At 40.7% G+C, this 18,535-nt stretch overlaps 1 protein-coding gene across 4 annotated transcripts in view; it reads right to left on the bottom strand.

Moving 5' to 3' along the window:
- Positions 1-18,535, bottom strand: part of ARHGAP6 (Rho GTPase activating protein 6) — a 479,046-nt gene that overhangs the window by 154,314 nt on the left and 306,197 nt on the right. The window contains exon 1 of one of the 4 annotated variants that reach the window (XM_059157793.1): positions 3,584-3,604. The exons of the other annotated variants lie outside the window; for them this stretch is intronic. The gene's annotated coding sequence lies outside the window, so the exon portion shown is untranslated. Of the gene's footprint in view, positions 1-3,583; positions 3,605-18,535 lie in introns of those variants that run through there. 4 annotated transcript variants of the gene reach the window in all.

Here is an 18,535-nt window from a genome sequence, read left to right on the forward strand (position 1 = left end):
GGCTGTGTGACTGTGGGCAACTTTCTTAGCCTTTCTGTGCCTTGCCTTCCTCATTTGCAAATTGCAATTAATCAAATGCAAATTGCAAATAAACTAGCTTTGCTTTGACTATTAAAATGAACTACTACTTATGAAGCTCTTAGAATGGTTCCTGGCACATGGTCTGCATTTTAGAAGAGTTTATTAAATAAAATTAAGTAAAAGAATAAGCCAACTGCTTATGCTCTAAAGGACAAAACTGTAATGGAGACAGGCAGGCAGAGTGAATACAAGGTTCTTTGAGCTGCAAAGGGAAGTTATTTAATCAGGCGCACTAACCAAACCATCCATGTGAATTCAAATGCTACGTATCTGTAATTGATTTACCATGTGTTTTTCTTCTGCTTTATTGGTTTGAAGGTCTGAGGCCATCCCAGAGAAGCACTTTTGGTCTAATTCTGATATGTCACCTCACCCAAGGTTGTCATGGGTAACTGATAACTCTGTTGATTAGACTTCCCTGGGCAAATGGAACTGATCATAGAGAAATCAGAGCCATATCTGGCTATGGCTTACTTTAAGAGTAACTGTGAAGCTACGTACAACAACAAACAAAACTGAGCATATTGATCAATCAATGAGAACAAAGCGCCCAAGTATATTTCCCAATGATATGTCTACTTCCCATTCTAGTCTATTCATTTTAGTCCCTAAAGGTTTAGCGAACGTGTTCTCCTAAGAACCATTGCTTAAACTTGGTGACCCTTTCCACTACCACTATTTTCATTAACAAGCTCCTCTTAGATCTGTCCCCTAGAAACATGCCTTGTCTGAATAAATTCCAATTATTCAGTTGTTTCCCGTACTTCCCATTACAGAGCCTCCCCATGACATCTGGTCTATTCCTATATTTGAGTGCTGATGAATTGTAGAGATCTACACATATATTCACCTTCATTTGCAAATTTTAATGATGCAAATGCAAAGCCAACTAAAACGTTCTACAGGGTGCATGCATTCCCTTGTCCACAGTGGAGAAACCCCATCCACTGGTATACGTGTGGTTTGGCCTGCTGGTGATATCAGAGGGTCCTCCATCTGCTATCTAGTGGACTGAATGCATAACGGAGCCTCTCTTCCAACAATAAGACCCAGAGTCCGACCCAATTTAAACAATTTTGAGAAAATGCATTTTTTTAAACTTTTTATTTTGAGATAATTGTAGATTCCTATTCAGCTGTAAGAAATAATGCAGAGCACTCTCCTGTACCCATCACCCAGCTGCCCCCGGGGAGACCTCCTTGTGTAACTGTAGTACAATGTCACAGCCAGGAAACTGACATTGATACCATCCAACCACTCTGCTGGGGTTTCACCAATCTTGCAAGCACTCATTTGTGTGTGTGAATGTGTGTGTATCTAATTCTATGCAATTCTATCACCTGGGTAGATTTATGGGACTATCACAACAGTCAACACAGAACGTTCCATCGTCACAAGGATCCCTCATGCTACCCCTTTATAACAACTCTCACCTCCCTCTCAACCTGACACCTTCTTAAATCTGGCAACCACTAAACTGTTTTCCATTTCTATAATTTTGTCATTTCAAGAATGTTATATAAATGGAATCATATGGCATGTAGCCTTTTTTGACCAGCTTTATTCACTCAGCATAATGTCTTTGAGATCCATCCAAGTTGCTGAGTGCATCAATAGTTCATTTCTTTTTATGATTGAACTGTGTTCTGTGGTATGACCACACCATGGTTTGTTTTGCCAGAAAAGCATTTTTGATTCAATGCAATTTTCTTATCTGCACCCATGCTATATAATGTAATATGACTTTGTGGGGAATTACATAAACCACCTTGTTTTTTTATTACAATACCCCCACAGTGAAGTGAAAATGCAGTCAATTTTCTGCATATTTTAAATTAAAGCTTGCACAGGTGTTTCAGTCAGCTAAATATTTTAGCTGGGACTATTTTAGCTCTGAATTATCCAAATGATTATCTCAAAAAATATTTCATTTAATTTAGTTTGCATAGAATGCCTCTGTCTGAAGTAAGTGGTGGTAATTTCAAGTAACTAATGACTGTAATTACTGGGATTTAGTCTTCTGGCCATTCTCTCCTTTGGAATTTACAGGGAGCTTATGAAAGTTCAATCACCGTATTTTTGGCAAAGGACCCTAATGCTTTGTCTGCATTTTACTGCTTCCTTTGCACCTGGGAGCAGCTATTTTAGGACTGTCTAGACAATCACTCCAGCTTTAAAGGTCTTTTCCTTTCTCTTCAAATAATCTGAGCATGGAAGGTAATAAATAGATGATGTTGGCATTCTCTCATCCAAGATGTTACTCAAACAGAGTTGGGAACAAAATTGCCGTGGCTCTGGCTCACAGAATTGAGAGGTCTTAATATGTGGTTCCAGGCTTCTACTCACTGATCCAACTTTAAACCAACAAGGTCTCCCTCCATCCATACCACTTCACTTACGATATCAGAATCATACTTTTTGGTTGAACTTCATGAAACAGTTAACAGTTGACAATTTTGGACCTATAAAGATGGCAGTTTCAAGTGACCCAAACCAAGAGATTTGGGAAGGAATCTGGGGGGTGGTCTGGCTCCATTTCCCTTCTCTAGTTCCCAGGCAACACTCACACAGACCAGAGATGGCCCAGAAAGCAGAGCTTCTACAGATCACTCTTGCCACTGCAGGGGAATAATGGAACCAAGTACTGGGTCCAATGTCCCTGGGCTTTCTCCACATGCCTGTTCTAGGCTGTTCCTCTGAGCCCATAAGTAAGATCTCAGGGAGACATGAACAGAGTAAGTCTACTTTCCTTAAGTCTTCTCTTTCAATAGGTGATACACACCTTTCAAGCTTTCCGTGAGACTCCTAGAGCCCATCATCTTTAGGTTCCTTAATGAGTCCTGAGAATGCTTCCTGATCTCTGGCCCTCTGGGTAATCTTCCTACTGGTACTTTCTACTGATAATCACAGTATTTCTACTGGAGGGAAAAAATACACCAGGATGCAATATATTTGTCTATATATATAGAGAGAGACACCTAATAATAATTGGTGAGTTTCATTTGCTTTCTTGTGTTTTATTATTAGTGTGTTTATTTTTCAATAAAATAAACCTCACTACTGCCATAAGACCTTTCCTACAGGACAATGATGAAGCCCCAAGCTGCAGGCAAATTTTTTGAGACCCATCAGCACGTTTTTATTTTCTAATTGTCCATGTCTTCTCACTTTACAATTTTTCACTTCCCAGGTGCTCTTTAATACAATTCAGTCTGTTTTCTGCTTCCACTATTCAGATAAAACTGGTCTGGTGAAGATCACCCATGATACCGTGTTGTAAATTTCAGGGCAGGGGTGAGGGGAGAAATTGTTCTGCCTTCGTTCCACCTGATTCCACAGCAGCATTAGGCTGAGCTGGCCACTCACCCAGTCATCTTGCACCTGTTTCCTCTCCTATATTTTGCTAAATACATCACTTTCCTCACTTCTGCCTTTACTAGCCCCTTGGTTTTGTTTCTTTGCTGCTGCTCTTCCTTTTTTCAAGCTTTAAATGATGGCGTACCTCATTGCTCTGTCCTAGGCTGGTATCTCTTCAGTCCAACCTTCTCAAGAGGTGCTCAGTGTCTATGGATCTCTTGAATCAGTCTCACCAGAAATAAGCTCCATCAGGGAAGGAAACCTTTCACATCAAGTGCTGAATTCCCAGAATCTGAAAGAGTCCCAGGCATTCCTTGGTGCTCAAGAAATATTGGTTGAAGAAATGAATTTCCTGAGGTGCTTGTGAAAATCTGAGATACATCCCTGGACTTCTAAATTGGAATCACAGTCAATCTGACATCTGAGAACCAAAATCTCTGGTCTTCTGCCACGTGACCTTTCATCCATGCTCTTTCTTTGACCCAATACCCTCCCCTCTTCCTCATCCTCCATGCTGGGAGATGTCTTTCCCGAACCCCAATACCACCCAAAGTAAGTCAGATCTCTCTATTGGGCCCCCTCACAGAATCCTCTCCTTTGAGGAATTTACTATCACTTTAATTTTATACACACGTGTGCAACTATTTAACGAAGTCCTCTCTCTAGCCAGCCTGGCTCAGATCATGTAGGCTTCTCTTTATCATCGTATTCCCATTTCTTCATCTAAGCCTTATTCATAGTAAGCCCTCAAGAAATATCAGTGACTAAATTAATATGTATGATATGGATTAATATTATGTTAATATCAATACATCAAAAGTGTATTAATAATACATACACTAAATATATTTCTATGTTATATTAATATAATAAATAATTATTAAATGATGGCATAAATTTCTCTCTCCAGCTCCAAGCTCTCCTCTGAATTCTAAAGGTATATATCCATTTAGAGGGCCCAAGTCTCCACGTGGATATCTAGTGGGTTTCTCTTCTTAAAACTGTCCAGAGACCAAACTTAACTCCCCCCACCCCACAATCTTGTTTCTCTCTCAGTATCTCCTTCATGTGGGTAGATAGCATGACCAACCTGGCTGCCCAAGCAAGAACTTGGGAGTTGCATTTGGTTCCTTCTTTTCCTTCATCAGTCTCCTATCCCATACCCAATTAAACACCTAGCCTTTTTTTCATCTACCTCTAAAATACATTGCAAACCCATCCCTTCTCCATCTCCACAGCTGCTACACAAGCCCAATCGCCCCTCAACAGTCAAGTGGATGGTTGTCGTGGCCCAATGACCACCATGCATCCATTCTCACTCTCTAATAATAATCCATGTTCTACACAGAACTCAAAACATCAATCAAATCATCCCTAAAAAAAGATACATCCCAATTCAATGGCTTCTGTCTGCAATGGAATAAAGTACATACCCTTTAGCTAGGCCCTGCCTATCTGTCCACAGTCCCTCATCTTCACTTCTCTTACCAGACCCTGCTTTACACATGCTGTTCCTTCTGCCTGGAATGACTTCCCCGTGTGCCTTCACCCCCTGCCCATTTCGCAAAGCTGGCTCCTTCTCTTTTTGGCCCTCAGATTAAATGTCACCTTCTCAGAGCACTATTCTCTAGCACTCTATCTAAAATTAGAGTCCATCTTCTGATATCTGTTACCACAGAAATCTATTTTCTATACCGCATCTACCACAACTTGGAATTACTGTTGTACCATTGTTCATTGCCTTGTTTTTGCATTGAAAAGCTCCATGTCAGTCTTGTTGGCTATTTAATCCCCACACCTCAAAGCCCAGAGCATAGTTCTCAAAATAAATGGTTGTTGCATGAATGAACAAAGAAGAGAAGAACAGACAAAATAGAATGACTTCAACAGATTTGTGGTTGCTAGACCTGGGGGTACGGGGAGGGGTTGACAATAAAGACGCAGCGTGAAGGAATTTGCGGGGGGCTGGGGGAGTGTGACAGAATTCTTCTACATCCTGATTGTGGTGGTAGTTACGCAACATCATGCATTTATCGAAACTCATAGTACTGCCCCCCCGACAAGATGCATTTTACTGTATATAAATTAAAAAACAAATGAATAAAATTGTGGTGTTTCCAAAACCCAAGTCAACTCAGAGCAAGTCAAAGAATCCAAGCTTCATAGGCTTGGGGCTCTTTTGGGAAGGGGGGGGGTCAATTAACTCCCCATGTTCATGGTCAAGTACTGACTCAAACCATACTTCCTCATTTCTCATTTATCAGTTTAAAGAAAGGAAACCGGAAACAAACTCAAGATGTGGAGATAAACAATACAAGAAAAGACAGTGGTTAAAATAATATTTAAAATAATCATGTGATAAAATGTCAGCATTTGGGACACTTGGCTCTGTTTTTATTGGCTCACCCCACGGGTGCAGTGGCTGTGGGCTGATTTCACAATGGTGCCTCCCACATACACACCCACGGCTGACCTCTGCTTTGTGCAGCAGATAATGACTAAACTTCACATATTACCCTGGCAAAATCTACCCCTTCCCTGGAGGGCTGTTACACACAAAGTATTATAGTCTCACAGCTGAACAATGTTTCTTTCTCAAAATATTATCATGATCAACTTTCATTAGAACAAAGTTGTATGGGCTGAAAAATTGCTCTCTTTTGCCAAATTATTACTCATCATGGTATAGTCACCCAACATATGCCACTGAGAAACTCCATTCTATCGGGAGAAAGCAGGATTCACAGATATTAATAGATTCTTTAGACATGAGTTGCATTCTGTAAAGTAAGCCCATGGCATATGAATTTCATCTTGTGACCTTTCCCCCCAGCCCCCACTATTGACTTTTATCCATTAGAACATGTTGATGGATATACCATTTCTAAATGAAATATTTGGATATCTGACTCTGATTTGGGGAAAGGGAAATAGTGAGCTAATTTCCTCTTTTATCGAGCTGAATCACTGAGCTCGCTCTGTTGCTATGCACGCATGAGTCGATGTCATAGCAACCTCCCAATCTGCTCTTAAACACACAACAGCAGAATGATGCTAATAGCTATGGGTTTTTTTTTTCAATCCTTAGATTTTATATGTTCTCTTAGCACTTTTAATTTGATAACATATTTTATTGTACAGGGTAATTTAGTTCTCCTTTGGGAGTCTTATCACTGCTGACCGCTGTAGATATCATCAAGACCAGCATTAGAGAAGTGTTTACTTCTTGGAAAATTCACCCATGGCTGCCCTTTATTCATCTTAATCCTTTGCTCCCCATTAAAAATTTGCACTTTGGACAGTATAGGCTGGATCCACTTTAGGATTTTCTTTATGAGCATCCTAAGTTTAAATGGGACTGAAATATATTCTTTGAAATTCATGAAATGGAGGACTACACAGACTTCTCATATACCTATTTAAGTAAATTCAATGAACATGTAATTATCACTTGGTATGTACTAGGAAGTGTGCCAGGCTCTAGAAGGAAGTAACAAAATCTTCACTATCAAGGGATTCGGAAAACAACCAAGAGGCAGAGATAAGGGGATATTCTTCTCTGAGCTCTTGCTGTAGAAAATAAGGTACGGGTACTCTTGAATTCTGCCACTTTGGGGTTTCAATTTTTCACCTACAAAATATGCTGTAACATCTCACTTCAGGCTAGCATAGGACAATCACGGAACACACCATCTCAATCACTGTCCGTAAAGTGTCACTGGCCGATGGATTGAAAGAATAACTGGCTTGTTCCTGAAAACACCCAAAATAGGTTTCCAATTCCCTACTTCAAAATTATTCGCTTGCCTGGGCTGATGTTCTAATTAGTGCAGGAATTGTGTGTGTCATCTTATACATAGGGGATACATTTTGCTGAAACTTTAGGTATCTAACCACCCTTCCACAATCATATGTTGACAAACCCAGAGTGAGGAAACAATCTGGCTCCAGTCACTTCTCAGCCGAGCACCTACTTCTGATTTGAAGAACGTGGATCAGGTACCGGAGGACACTTCGACTCTCTCACGGACCAGATGCCTTTTTAAATGTCTCAGCAAACTGGCATCTTTTCATTTCTGATCAGGTGGAGAGAGCACGCATTCTTCACACTACACACGTTCTTTCCATAAAGCCCACCGTAGCTAGCCCCTGCTGCTCTCAGAGGAGGGAGCAAAAGCCTCCATTCCATAGGTCTGTCTGGATCATAATGCTAGAGGTAGAAGGCCCTTGTCGTTCCTAATGAATCATATTTCTAAGTTATTTGTACATTATGAAGAAGTAAGTTTGGCATTTTTAGAAGTACTAACTTGTGACTTCAATAGAGACCCCCAAGGTTAATATTCCTTTGAAAAGCTACTGTGGAAACATATTTCCCATCAGTTAAGCCACAAGGAGTTGGTCCCCGGGGCCAGCCTCAGAAGAGAACTTCTTAGAAATGCAAGAGCTTGCCCTGCACCCCAGACCTACAGAATCGGACACTCTGGGTGGGGTCTGGCAATCTGTGTTTCCACACACCCTCCAGCGAGCTTCAGTGCATGCTCAGGTGTGAGAACCACAACTTTACACAATACATGTTACTCATTTAGGATCAGACATATATACACTGAAGCTGAGAAATAGCTCCTTTCTTCTTTTTGATGCTATGAGCTTTTGGGGTTTTTGTTTGTTTGTTTGTTTGTTCTTGCCTATTCGCTTGTTTTGTGCTCTTTTGGTATTCTGACAAAAGTGGGGTTTCTGCCTATCCTAGTGTGGTTATGACGCAAGTTCACCTAGTTCCTGATGAACTAAAAAGTCATTGTAGACATTTCAGCTTCAAAGAATTACCTATTTATTTATTTTTAAAGATTTTATATATTTATTTGACAGAGACACAGCGAGAGATGGAACACAAGCAGGGGGAGCAGGAGAGGGAGAACAGGCTTCCCGCAGAGCAGAGAGCCTGACATGGGGCTTGATCCCCAGACCCAGGGATCATGACCTGAGCCGAAGGCAGACACTTTATGACTGAGCCACCCAGGCGCCCCAGAGTTACCTATTTAAAATATAAGCTATTAGCAGCAATAATAAGAGGATGACTAATTTGAATCACCTAGCAGCTTGGGTCTGAAGAAACATCAATGGCTTAGAGTCAGCCAGACTTTACTCCAGCATTGTACAGGTTAAGTGGGGGTTTCTCAACCTCAGTGCTATTTGCACGTGGGGCCAGATAATTCTCTGTGGGAGGGAAGCTGCAGGACGTTTTAGCAGCCTCCCAGGTCTCCACCCACTAGGTGCTAGGGGCAAGAATAAGGTGTCCCATTTCTATTGGTCCACCAGGAATTCTCAACTTTGGCTGCACAGTGGAATCCATTAAAAATGCTGATGCCCACAGTCCATCCCAGGTGTTGCTCAGGTGCGGCCAACACCTCCAAACACTGTATTGACATCCCTGTTCCTTAATTTCCTTACCTGGGAGATGGGTGCAATGCTCTCTGTTCTAGCTATCACACAGAATGTCCCAAGGATTGAATGACAGATCACCTGTAAAAGCACATGTTCCACCAAACACAATGCTAAGGGCAGCAGGGAGAAATAATGGATTGGAAAAAGATGCCGTGCAAAAGCTGTATCCAGCCCTCTGTAATGAACTCGGACGATTTATATTTACTGTCTCTTGGATGCACACCTCATTTACAATAGGCGAGAGATGTGGGGAATTTGCAAAGTGTTTCTTAGGAGTAAACCGGTAGTGTTATTTAGTCCTAGAAAAACGTATTAGATCAGATCAAACTGTCATAATGTTCACCAACAATAATGTGCACATCCAAAATCAAATCCCTAATCCTTCTACCCTCTTGGCTCTCAATAACTCATCTGAATAATTAGGAGAGGATTCCAATTAATCTGAAGGTAAATAACCTCTTTAAAAACTGTTACAAAGTAGAAAAATAATATATATTAGAAGTCTGGTATAGGCTTCAACTGTGTCCATATGTATGATTTCTTTAGAAAAACAAAAAGATCATGGGGTAACTGGGTGACTCGGTCAGTTAAGCATCTGACTCTTGATTTTGGCTCAGGTCGTGATCTCAGGGTCATGAGATAGAGCCCTGAATCAGGCTCCATGCTCACTGCTGCTTGAGATCCTCTCTCCCTCTCCCTCAGCCCCTCCCCCTGCTCATGCTCTCTTTCTAATAAATAAATAAATAAATAAATCCTTAAAATAAATAATAAAAATGAAAGATCAAAGTATCTGAAAAAAACAATACCAAATATAAATGGTTATTAAATTTGAACGACAGATACATAAGTTTTTTATTTTTTTAAACTTTTCTATATTTTTGAAATATTTGATTAAAACTAAAAGAATATGTTAAGATCGGTTGGAACAAAGCCTCCGAGAATACTCTGAAGGAACAATAAAGAAGACATGTTTTAGTTGGTGTCAGGTGACCAAGGAGACCCCCAGAGGGATGGAAGGCCAGCTGGAGGCAAAGGGGCTCCACCTCAGACTGCCTGGCTCTGTTTCCACTACTGGCATATGCAGGTAGCAGACATCAGGCCTTTGACGTTCAAGATCAGTGTTGAACTTGCCCTGCATGGAAGGAGTTTATTTTTGTCACATGTTCTACCAGCTTTTACACTAAGCAACATATTATGAAATATCTGCTTCTCCCCTCTCCCATACTCGTCTCTATTTCTAGAAAGCAATATGGTGGTAATTGTGACATTTTACAAAAAAGGGAGTAAGAGGACAGTCCTTTAGGTGCATCTTTTTTTTTTTTTTAAGACTTTATTTATTTATTTAACAGAGAGAAATCACAAGTAGGTAGAGAGGCAGGCAGAGAGAGAGAGAGGAGGAAGCAGGCTCCCCGCTGAGCAGAGAGCCCGATGCGGGACTCGATCCCAGGACCCTGAGATCATGACCCGAGCCGAAGGCAGCGGCTCAACCACTGAGCCACCCAGGCGCCCTAGGTGCATCTTTTAAAAGAACTAATTTGGGGGGCACCTGGGTGGCTCAGTTGGTTAAGCGCCTGACTCTTTGATCTCAGCTCAGGTCTTGATCTCAGGGTCATGAATTCAAGCCCTGCACTGGGCTCCACGCCGGGTGTGGAGCACACTTTAAAAATTAATTAATTAATTAAAAGAACCAATTTGCTGGAAGCACTGCACTCGAGTGTAGGCTGTGATCAGATAAGTAAGCAGAACAGTGTTTCTCCTGGAGTAGGAGTTGGCAAACTACAACCTGCAGGCCAAATCCAGTCTGCTGTCTGCTTCTGTAAATACAGTAGTAATTTTACATGGCCTGCTCTGTTCCTTTACATATTATCTCTGGATGTTTTCAGCTACAACATCAGAGTTGAGTAGTTATAACAAACCCCGGGCAAAAGCCTAAAATATTTACCATCTGGCCCTTCATAAAAAACTTTCTGAACTCCTTAACATATAAAATTTTCCCATAGAAACAATAATAAGAGATTAGACAAAAGGAAAAATTTAATGACTTTTCATACTATTGCCATATGATAATACACATCTCTATTTTTCTTTTAATACTCACAAACCAATTATAAGAGATTCAAATACTAACTACCATTTTTTCTCTTTAAAAAAATTGGTGTGGCCTACAAAGGAAACCTAACGGTGGATGTGTGTTGATGATTAATAATTTAACATGTTGACAATCTCTCAAACTGGCACTTTCCTAGCGTAAAACTATTTTAATTGTACAGTTATTTGGAGTTGAATAACTGCATTACATGTAAAACTACTTATGAAAATTTATTAACCAAGAATTCTTCCCTTTTTAAAGAAATACAAAAGTCATAGTTGTATGCTAGAGAGAAATAGAAAGGTGATCTCCTTTCCAGCCCTTTAAAAATAATTACCTTTATAAAGAGTAAAGATGACATTTATGTTTCAACATAACAGGCCTGGCCTTTCCAGTGTTTGGGGAAATTTTAAGAAAAGGCACTTTTGCAGCTACAAAAAGTTGTATCATTCCCAGTAGCCTCATAAATTGAAAATAAGACCCTACTGATATCCCTTCATTTCTCCTCAAAATGATCACAGAATAGGAAAATAGGAAGAAATAAAACAGAGTGCAGAGCTATGGTTGCCAAGGCAACCGTAACCATATTTCCTTTGAACTTCGGTGGAGCATCCACTGTAGTTCAATCCAAGTTCATGTTTCCTTAGGAAGCTTATATAAATTCAAAGTCCTTATTATCTACAGCATTATCATTCTAATCAAGCAAGTGATGACAAGAGTAAAGAACAGGAACTGAAATGCCCATGGCACTCCTCTCATGGGGAAAAGCTGGGAAAACAACACTTGCCACTTGCTAGCATACCCAATGACCAAGAGAACATTTGTCCCCACTCCACTCCATTCAACAAGCATGTGCGGTACTCGCCATGGATGGGGAACGTGAGCCCCACCCCTAGACAATGCAGTAAGCAGAGACTAAAATGAGCTGCAATTGCCTCGTAGATCTCCACGGCCCTAGAGAACTATGAGAAAGTACAGAATGGCTAGTAGGCACACTCCACAGATTAGCATTTGGGGACCTTTCTCTTAAAGGAAAATATTTATAAACACCCATTTGCCTTCATAGTGGAGAGAAGAAAAATGTTTCCATACAATTGTCAGGAAGCCATTACTACTCATTTGTATCTCATTTGATGCTGCCTTCCGGACTGAAGAGGAAGTTGTTTACTCCAGGAGATGGTCAATATCTTGGAGGCTGGGGAGCCCTAAACAATCTTTGTTCATATTTTCCAACTTAGGCACTTGGCAATTTGAAGGTCTGTAAAGATGGTTGGTGTTTTCCCATAGAAACAATCATATGCATAGTGATTTGGGTTCTCGGGCCACCTGATGTGGTCTCATTTAACCCACAACAAACCTGAAGTGCGGAGTAGGAAGTATAAACATAAATGGGAACACAATTCTCATTCATCTCAGACCCTGGTAAGAAGAGGCGTCCTCCATCATGGTACAGGAGAAAGAGCACTGGGTTGGGGTCAGAGGTCCCTTTCGGTGGCTTTAGACCAGAGACCATCTCCTGTGAGTCCTGTGGAATCTCCTGGGTCCATGTCAGTAGCCTGCCCCACCCGCCATAGGCTCTCCATCCAGAACTTGCTGGTTAAATGAAATAATGAGCACAGTATGATTCTGGGCTAGTCACTTGACCATCTTTGAGATTTAGTCTCCTTCCCTGTGAATCTGAATTAGATGCTTGAGTAGACCAGGCGCTATGCTCGTCTTGCCATCTATTCATCTCCCCTCAGATTGGTGGGCAACCCATTTTATTCCTGTTTTTTCCACCATAGGGATAATAATGGTTGCCACAAGTGGTGGCTGGAAAGATGTATCACTAGGATGGAGACAGAGACCACTGGTGGGTATAGGAGAATCATGGTTTTGGAAAGGAACTTCCTGAAAATAGAGACACCTAGTAGCATTTTTCTCTGAACCAATAATGTGATAACAAACACTTCACAAATTCAGCCTCTCTGGGAAACCCTTTTTGAATAACGCCCACCTCGCCTTTATGGTGTCTCCTTTCCCTGAGATTTTACCTTATTTCTTTATTTTTTTGTTTCTGGGACAGTGATCCCTTCTCACTTAGTCTATTTTTTGCCATTTAGTGGCTATCCCCTGACATGGTAGGGGTGTGCATCTGTTTCATTCAGAGCTGTATCTCCAAAACCCAGAGTAGACATTCGACACATATTTACTGAACATATGAATCATTGAATGAGAGAAAAGAGTATACTCTGCTTTAGATCTAAATAGAGGAGCTAGATAACTCAAAATACAGACTTTCCAAAAAAGAAAAGGAAGCATTAATGGAAGACAAATTTTGGAATCTTATTAAATCTAGGAGGAGAAGGACAATCATTTTTGGTCAGAAAAATTAAGGTAAGGAGACCCAGTATTCCAGACCACTACCCAGCAAATTCAGTAACTGGAGTGGTTGCTTAAATACAGATGCTCTTGCCTATCTCTAAACATGTATAAAGAAGGGCTGCTGTTGGACTTTAGGCTACCCTGAGGCCTAGGAGCTAGCCCATACAAGGGAGAAACAAGACCATCAGCATGGGTAGGTGTGCCTTTCAGTTCCTGCTCTGCCTCTTAATGCCTTAATGTCTTAATGACTTTGAGCAGTTAGAGCACCTTCCATCTTTCAGTTTACTCCTTTCTAAAACCGGAAGATGGCCCACTGCCTTTCGAAGTTGTTGTGAGGGTGAAATGAAAAGATGTAAGTAAACCCAGGAGACAGAGAACTTTCAACAGGCGATGACTTTCTCACCATTGCTTCCCATCACCCTCCCAGCTTTGCCCCCAATAGCAACAGGTTGCCCAAGTCACTGAACCCCTTGGTCTCCACTTTCTGCTCCTAGAAGATGAACAATTGTGTTAGAATGATTCCAAATAGATCTTCCCCTTTGAAAATCCTGTGCACTCACTTTTACCTCCCCAAGTATGTAATTACGGGGCTGGATGAATTAAAGAGATCTTATAGAGATAATCTAGATGTATCTACACAAGATTATTAAGTATTGTGAATTGTGTGTGTTGTAATTCTAGACTCATAGCCCTAAGATGTAATTTTTCCCGAACAAGTCTTCTGGAAGAAGAGTTACAGTCCATGTCTCAGCAGTTCAAACTCCAGAGAGTTTTTCAATGTTTGGGAGGGGCTGAAGAGGCCCAACATTTTAAAGATGAAAATTTGGTGCTGAAATCTTCCTTTTGCATTTATGACTGTGTCCCAAAAGAGAATCCTAGAAAAGAGAAGTGTGGTTCAGAAATACCAAGAGACCTCTTAAGAATCCAGCAAGGTTTCATACGCATTTCAGTTGATTTATGCTTTAAAATTGTTCCTCATTTACAAGTTCCCACAGTTATACTACCCAAACAGGATGAATCTGACAACCTGTGAATAACGAGAAAAGAAAGAAAATCAAGTTACCACACAAATTATTTTCCCTTTGGGTCACGTGCACCCCATAAGATACCTTGAATACAGCACTGACATCACAGAAAAATTTACTTAGGATTAGTGGAAAATAATTTACTGGTTGCCATCCAGTCTTTAAAAGTCCTTTTTAAAAAGGAACCTATTCAAAGAGTTCCCAGGGGAGAAAATCTTTAAATTCTAATACCTTTGCCCAAAGAAAAAAATGGTCTGAAATATTTCCAAATATGCTAGTGAAAAAGAGCTCCCTTGAGTACAACCACAATTTTTAATTCCTTAAAGCATGTCTTGGTTTGAACAACATACTTTCAGGTCATATTCAAATCACACACCTTTGGGACATATTCCGATCGTACACACACATACACACACGGCACCAGCCACCTTCCCCGTTTCCTCCTGTAACCAGAAAATGGAACGGTTTACAGCAACCATGCACATCCTTTAATATGCATAAAAAATAACGGTTTTAACCAAGAAAGAAGCACAAAGAACATAATCAGGGCTGAAATCAGTCCAAATGAATAAAGGTTTTTAAGACAAAAATAAACCTTAAATTCTAATATAACTTTGCCTGGATCAACAGCTACCATGTTAAAATAAAATATCTATATCACATAATTAAATACAGGTGATCTAGAAACACCCAACTTACAAATATCCTGTATGTGGGAACAGCCAACCCAGGTGAGTTGGACCAGGACTAGGGCAGGCTCTCCCCAGGTCTGAAGGCAGGAGAAGGATTCCCCTTGGTCTCTTCCTGCTGGACACCGGTGTTGGCAGTGATTAGAGTAGAAGGGAGAAATGGGAAGCCACGGTGCTCCTGCCACCACAGTATTCCCTTCCCACCATGCTCACCAAGGAATCCATTTCCTATAAATGTTACAAAGAGCGCCTTGGTTCCCAGGCGGGTCCATCAGAAGTCCGCTGGGCCCACAGTACAGCTGGAACTGTGCTATTAATACTAGGCTGACTTCCCACTTGGAAGCCAACTCCAGCCCTGACAGTGTTCATCAGCTCTGTTATGGTTAAATGGATTTGTGGGCGGTCCTGGGAGCCTGCCAGTTAGAACATCCTTTCTGTGGGAAAATTCCTGCCGAGGCCCAAACAACTCACTGACAAACATGGTTGTAGACCACACGTTGGGAGACCCTTAGGCATTGACAAATCAATCCTCACCTTTCCTTTCTGGAAGTGCTTGGGTGATCGCTAGAGTAAAAAGTTACACAGATAAACATACGGCGGGTTCAACACTCGGCACCTGCCATGGTAACTAACAGGCATATTTGCTGCCTCGTTAATACAGTAACAGATCTGCCTCTCCCCTGACACATATACACATGTACACACTCATTAGGACACTTGAGACCCATCACATGCATGCACACACTCCACCGTGCCATGTTCCATGCGAACATGTTTTTGTCTACAAAGAAGTATCTTTGTCTTTTCTTGGGAGAAGAATAAACCATGATCCAGGCTTGAACTATGAGTACTCTAGCTGTTGTCTTCTTGCTTTGGGGATTGATTTGTACTTGTTCATCTACATCAGCTGGCTCCTCCCCAGGCCAAAAAGACAACTATAGGACAACCAGCTAAAGCATAGAGATGCTCAGCCATGGGACAGAAAGTGAAAGAGCTATAATCAAGATTAGACCTGGGATCTGAATAACATTGTGTTCAAATCAACTGAGAGACTCTCTCTTACATAACAGTCCTCTTGGATTAGTGAAACTTACACGTGTAAAGGATCCCATTCTCATCAATGGCAAAGAGACTTTGGTAAAAGTTGATGAATTGCAAATCCAAATCGTTACAACACACATACACAGAGCTAACAGTGCAAGAGAGGAGATGTTAGATGATTTTATCAGCAGATTATATTCTGCTAGGAGATGAAAAATATTCACTGCCTAGGAGCCTTAAAAAGGCATACTCTTAGCCTGTCCAAGGGAGACAGTGGTGATGCTGAAGTGAGTACATTCAACATACTTTCAGTCTTTGCAGCCCAAGAAAGCCCAAGCTGCATTATTTACTTAAAGACAGCACAGGAACCACTGAAGACCACAGTGGTCCATGGAAGAGCCAAGGGTTTCCCAAATCTGCTATCTTCTTAAGTCAGTCAATCGGTCTTTCAGCAAAGGGCAAGGGCAGAGACAAGGACCAAGTTCAGTGTGGTGGCCTGTCCTCCAGGGAGGGGACCAGAAGAGATTTTAGCACACATGAATCATTTCCAGTACAGAGCCAGTAATGATATTTCAGCTTTGCTGTTATATCTTTTTTTAAAATTTTATGGTATTTTTCAAAAGATTTTATTTATTTATTTGAGAGAGAGAGAGAGAGAGAATGAGAGAGAGGGGAGTCAGTGGGAGAAGCAGACTCCCTGCTGAGCAGGGAGCCTGATGTGGGACTCGATCCTGGGACTCCGGGATCATGACCTGAGCCAAAGGCAGTTGCTTAATGAACTGAGCCACCAGGGGCCCAATTTTATGGTATTTTAATCATATCTCAATTTATTTTATTTTTGTATTATGTTATGATTAGTTACCATACAGTATGTCATTAGTTTTTGATGTAGTACCACAAGCGTTACAAGTGTTACATATAACACTGAGTGCCCCATGCAATCCATGTCATACCCACCACCATCTTTCTTACTTAATCATCCCCAAGGATAAAGTATTCTCACTTCCATGGGGAATCTGAAATGAAGAAAGAGCAGATTTGGGCTTATTCTTAAAATAAATGCCTGAGAATGATATTTTAGTTGGCACAGAATATATATAAACATAAATAAATATTTTATATTTCACCTAGATTGATCTATATACACTGTGCATATGTATGCATATACATACAAATATATGTATATATATGTATATATATATATATATATATATATATACATACTGCTTTTTCATACAATAGGGATGCTAAGTGACCTTTAAAAATGCTTTCAAATTGTACTCTTGAGTTCGAGCGTACTTAGGACTACATCTATCTGTGGGTTGCTAATTAGAAATTACTGTCTCACTAACAGGTTTCCAAACCCAAAGTAAGATGCAAGTTCATACATCTACATCGGTTGTTAAAAGTATTATCCTTTATACTATTATAGAAGCATCAACACAAGTTCATCCTCTGGAGCAGCCATAGCTCCTTGGATGGCTCAGTCTGATTGATACACAGAGGTAAGCCCCAGAAAGAAAGTGTTCCTTCATGGGCATTTGGAAAGAAGGCAAAAAAATAACTTCCTCATCCACATTAGGTAGACCTGGATGGTGCTGTGGAACCAGAAAAAGGTATTAATTCCACACAGGGCTTTCTCCCAGGCAAAAGCATTTTAAAAAAGAAAAATAGCTTTTTTGAAAAAGTCCTAATTTCCAGTCACCCTGAGAACTAAACTTCTTCCTTTCAGGGAGTTGACCAGACTTGACCAGTGTTTACAAGTCTTGGGTGTTGATACACTTGCTGGGTTACAGTTGCCTGACCAGAAGCCATCTGTCTTGCTCAACAGGAAGGCTATACTATACTCAGAATTAACAAAACAAAATAAAACACCAGAAAAAGAATATATATATTAAAAAAAAAAAAAGGATGGCAGACATGTTAATTGGGCTAAATTGTCCCAAGGGCCACACCTATTTCTTGGTAGTTGATCAAATCCAGCTTAGGATAAGGAGTTAGAATACGTGGCAAGCGGCCCAACTGAGTTTTTGCCAGGTACCTCCTTGTTTCAATTCCTTCTTCCCTAATTGCTCGGCTTCCTCTGAGTACTTTCTGGTCACTCTCCCTGACCCCATCATTGGAAAGGGTATGTCCGTAAAGTGGGTGCAGTCATATTCTAGACAAGTCACTGCCTGGGATTTATAATGAGCCAACAGTCTTCTGTGACTGCAGCAGGCAAACTTTTCATGCAAAGAGATGCTCAGAATACCTGAAAGGATAGAGAAGCTAACTTTTTGTTGTTGCCAAACTAATAAGATTTTGGGTGCCTGATGGCTAATAAATGGTTATATGTATGGAAGAATTTGGTCTTTCATAAAACCTGATAGGGATACGGTAGAGCAGTAGTTAAAGGTTAACTACCACCTTGCACTTCCTTAATGGTTTCCATTACAAGAGAACCTAAT

Source organism: Mustela lutreola, chromosome X (assembly GCF_030435805.1).
Source record: "Mustela lutreola isolate mMusLut2 chromosome X, mMusLut2.pri, whole genome shotgun sequence".
NCBI classification, from domain to species: Eukaryota; Metazoa; Chordata; class Mammalia; order Carnivora; family Mustelidae; genus Mustela; species Mustela lutreola.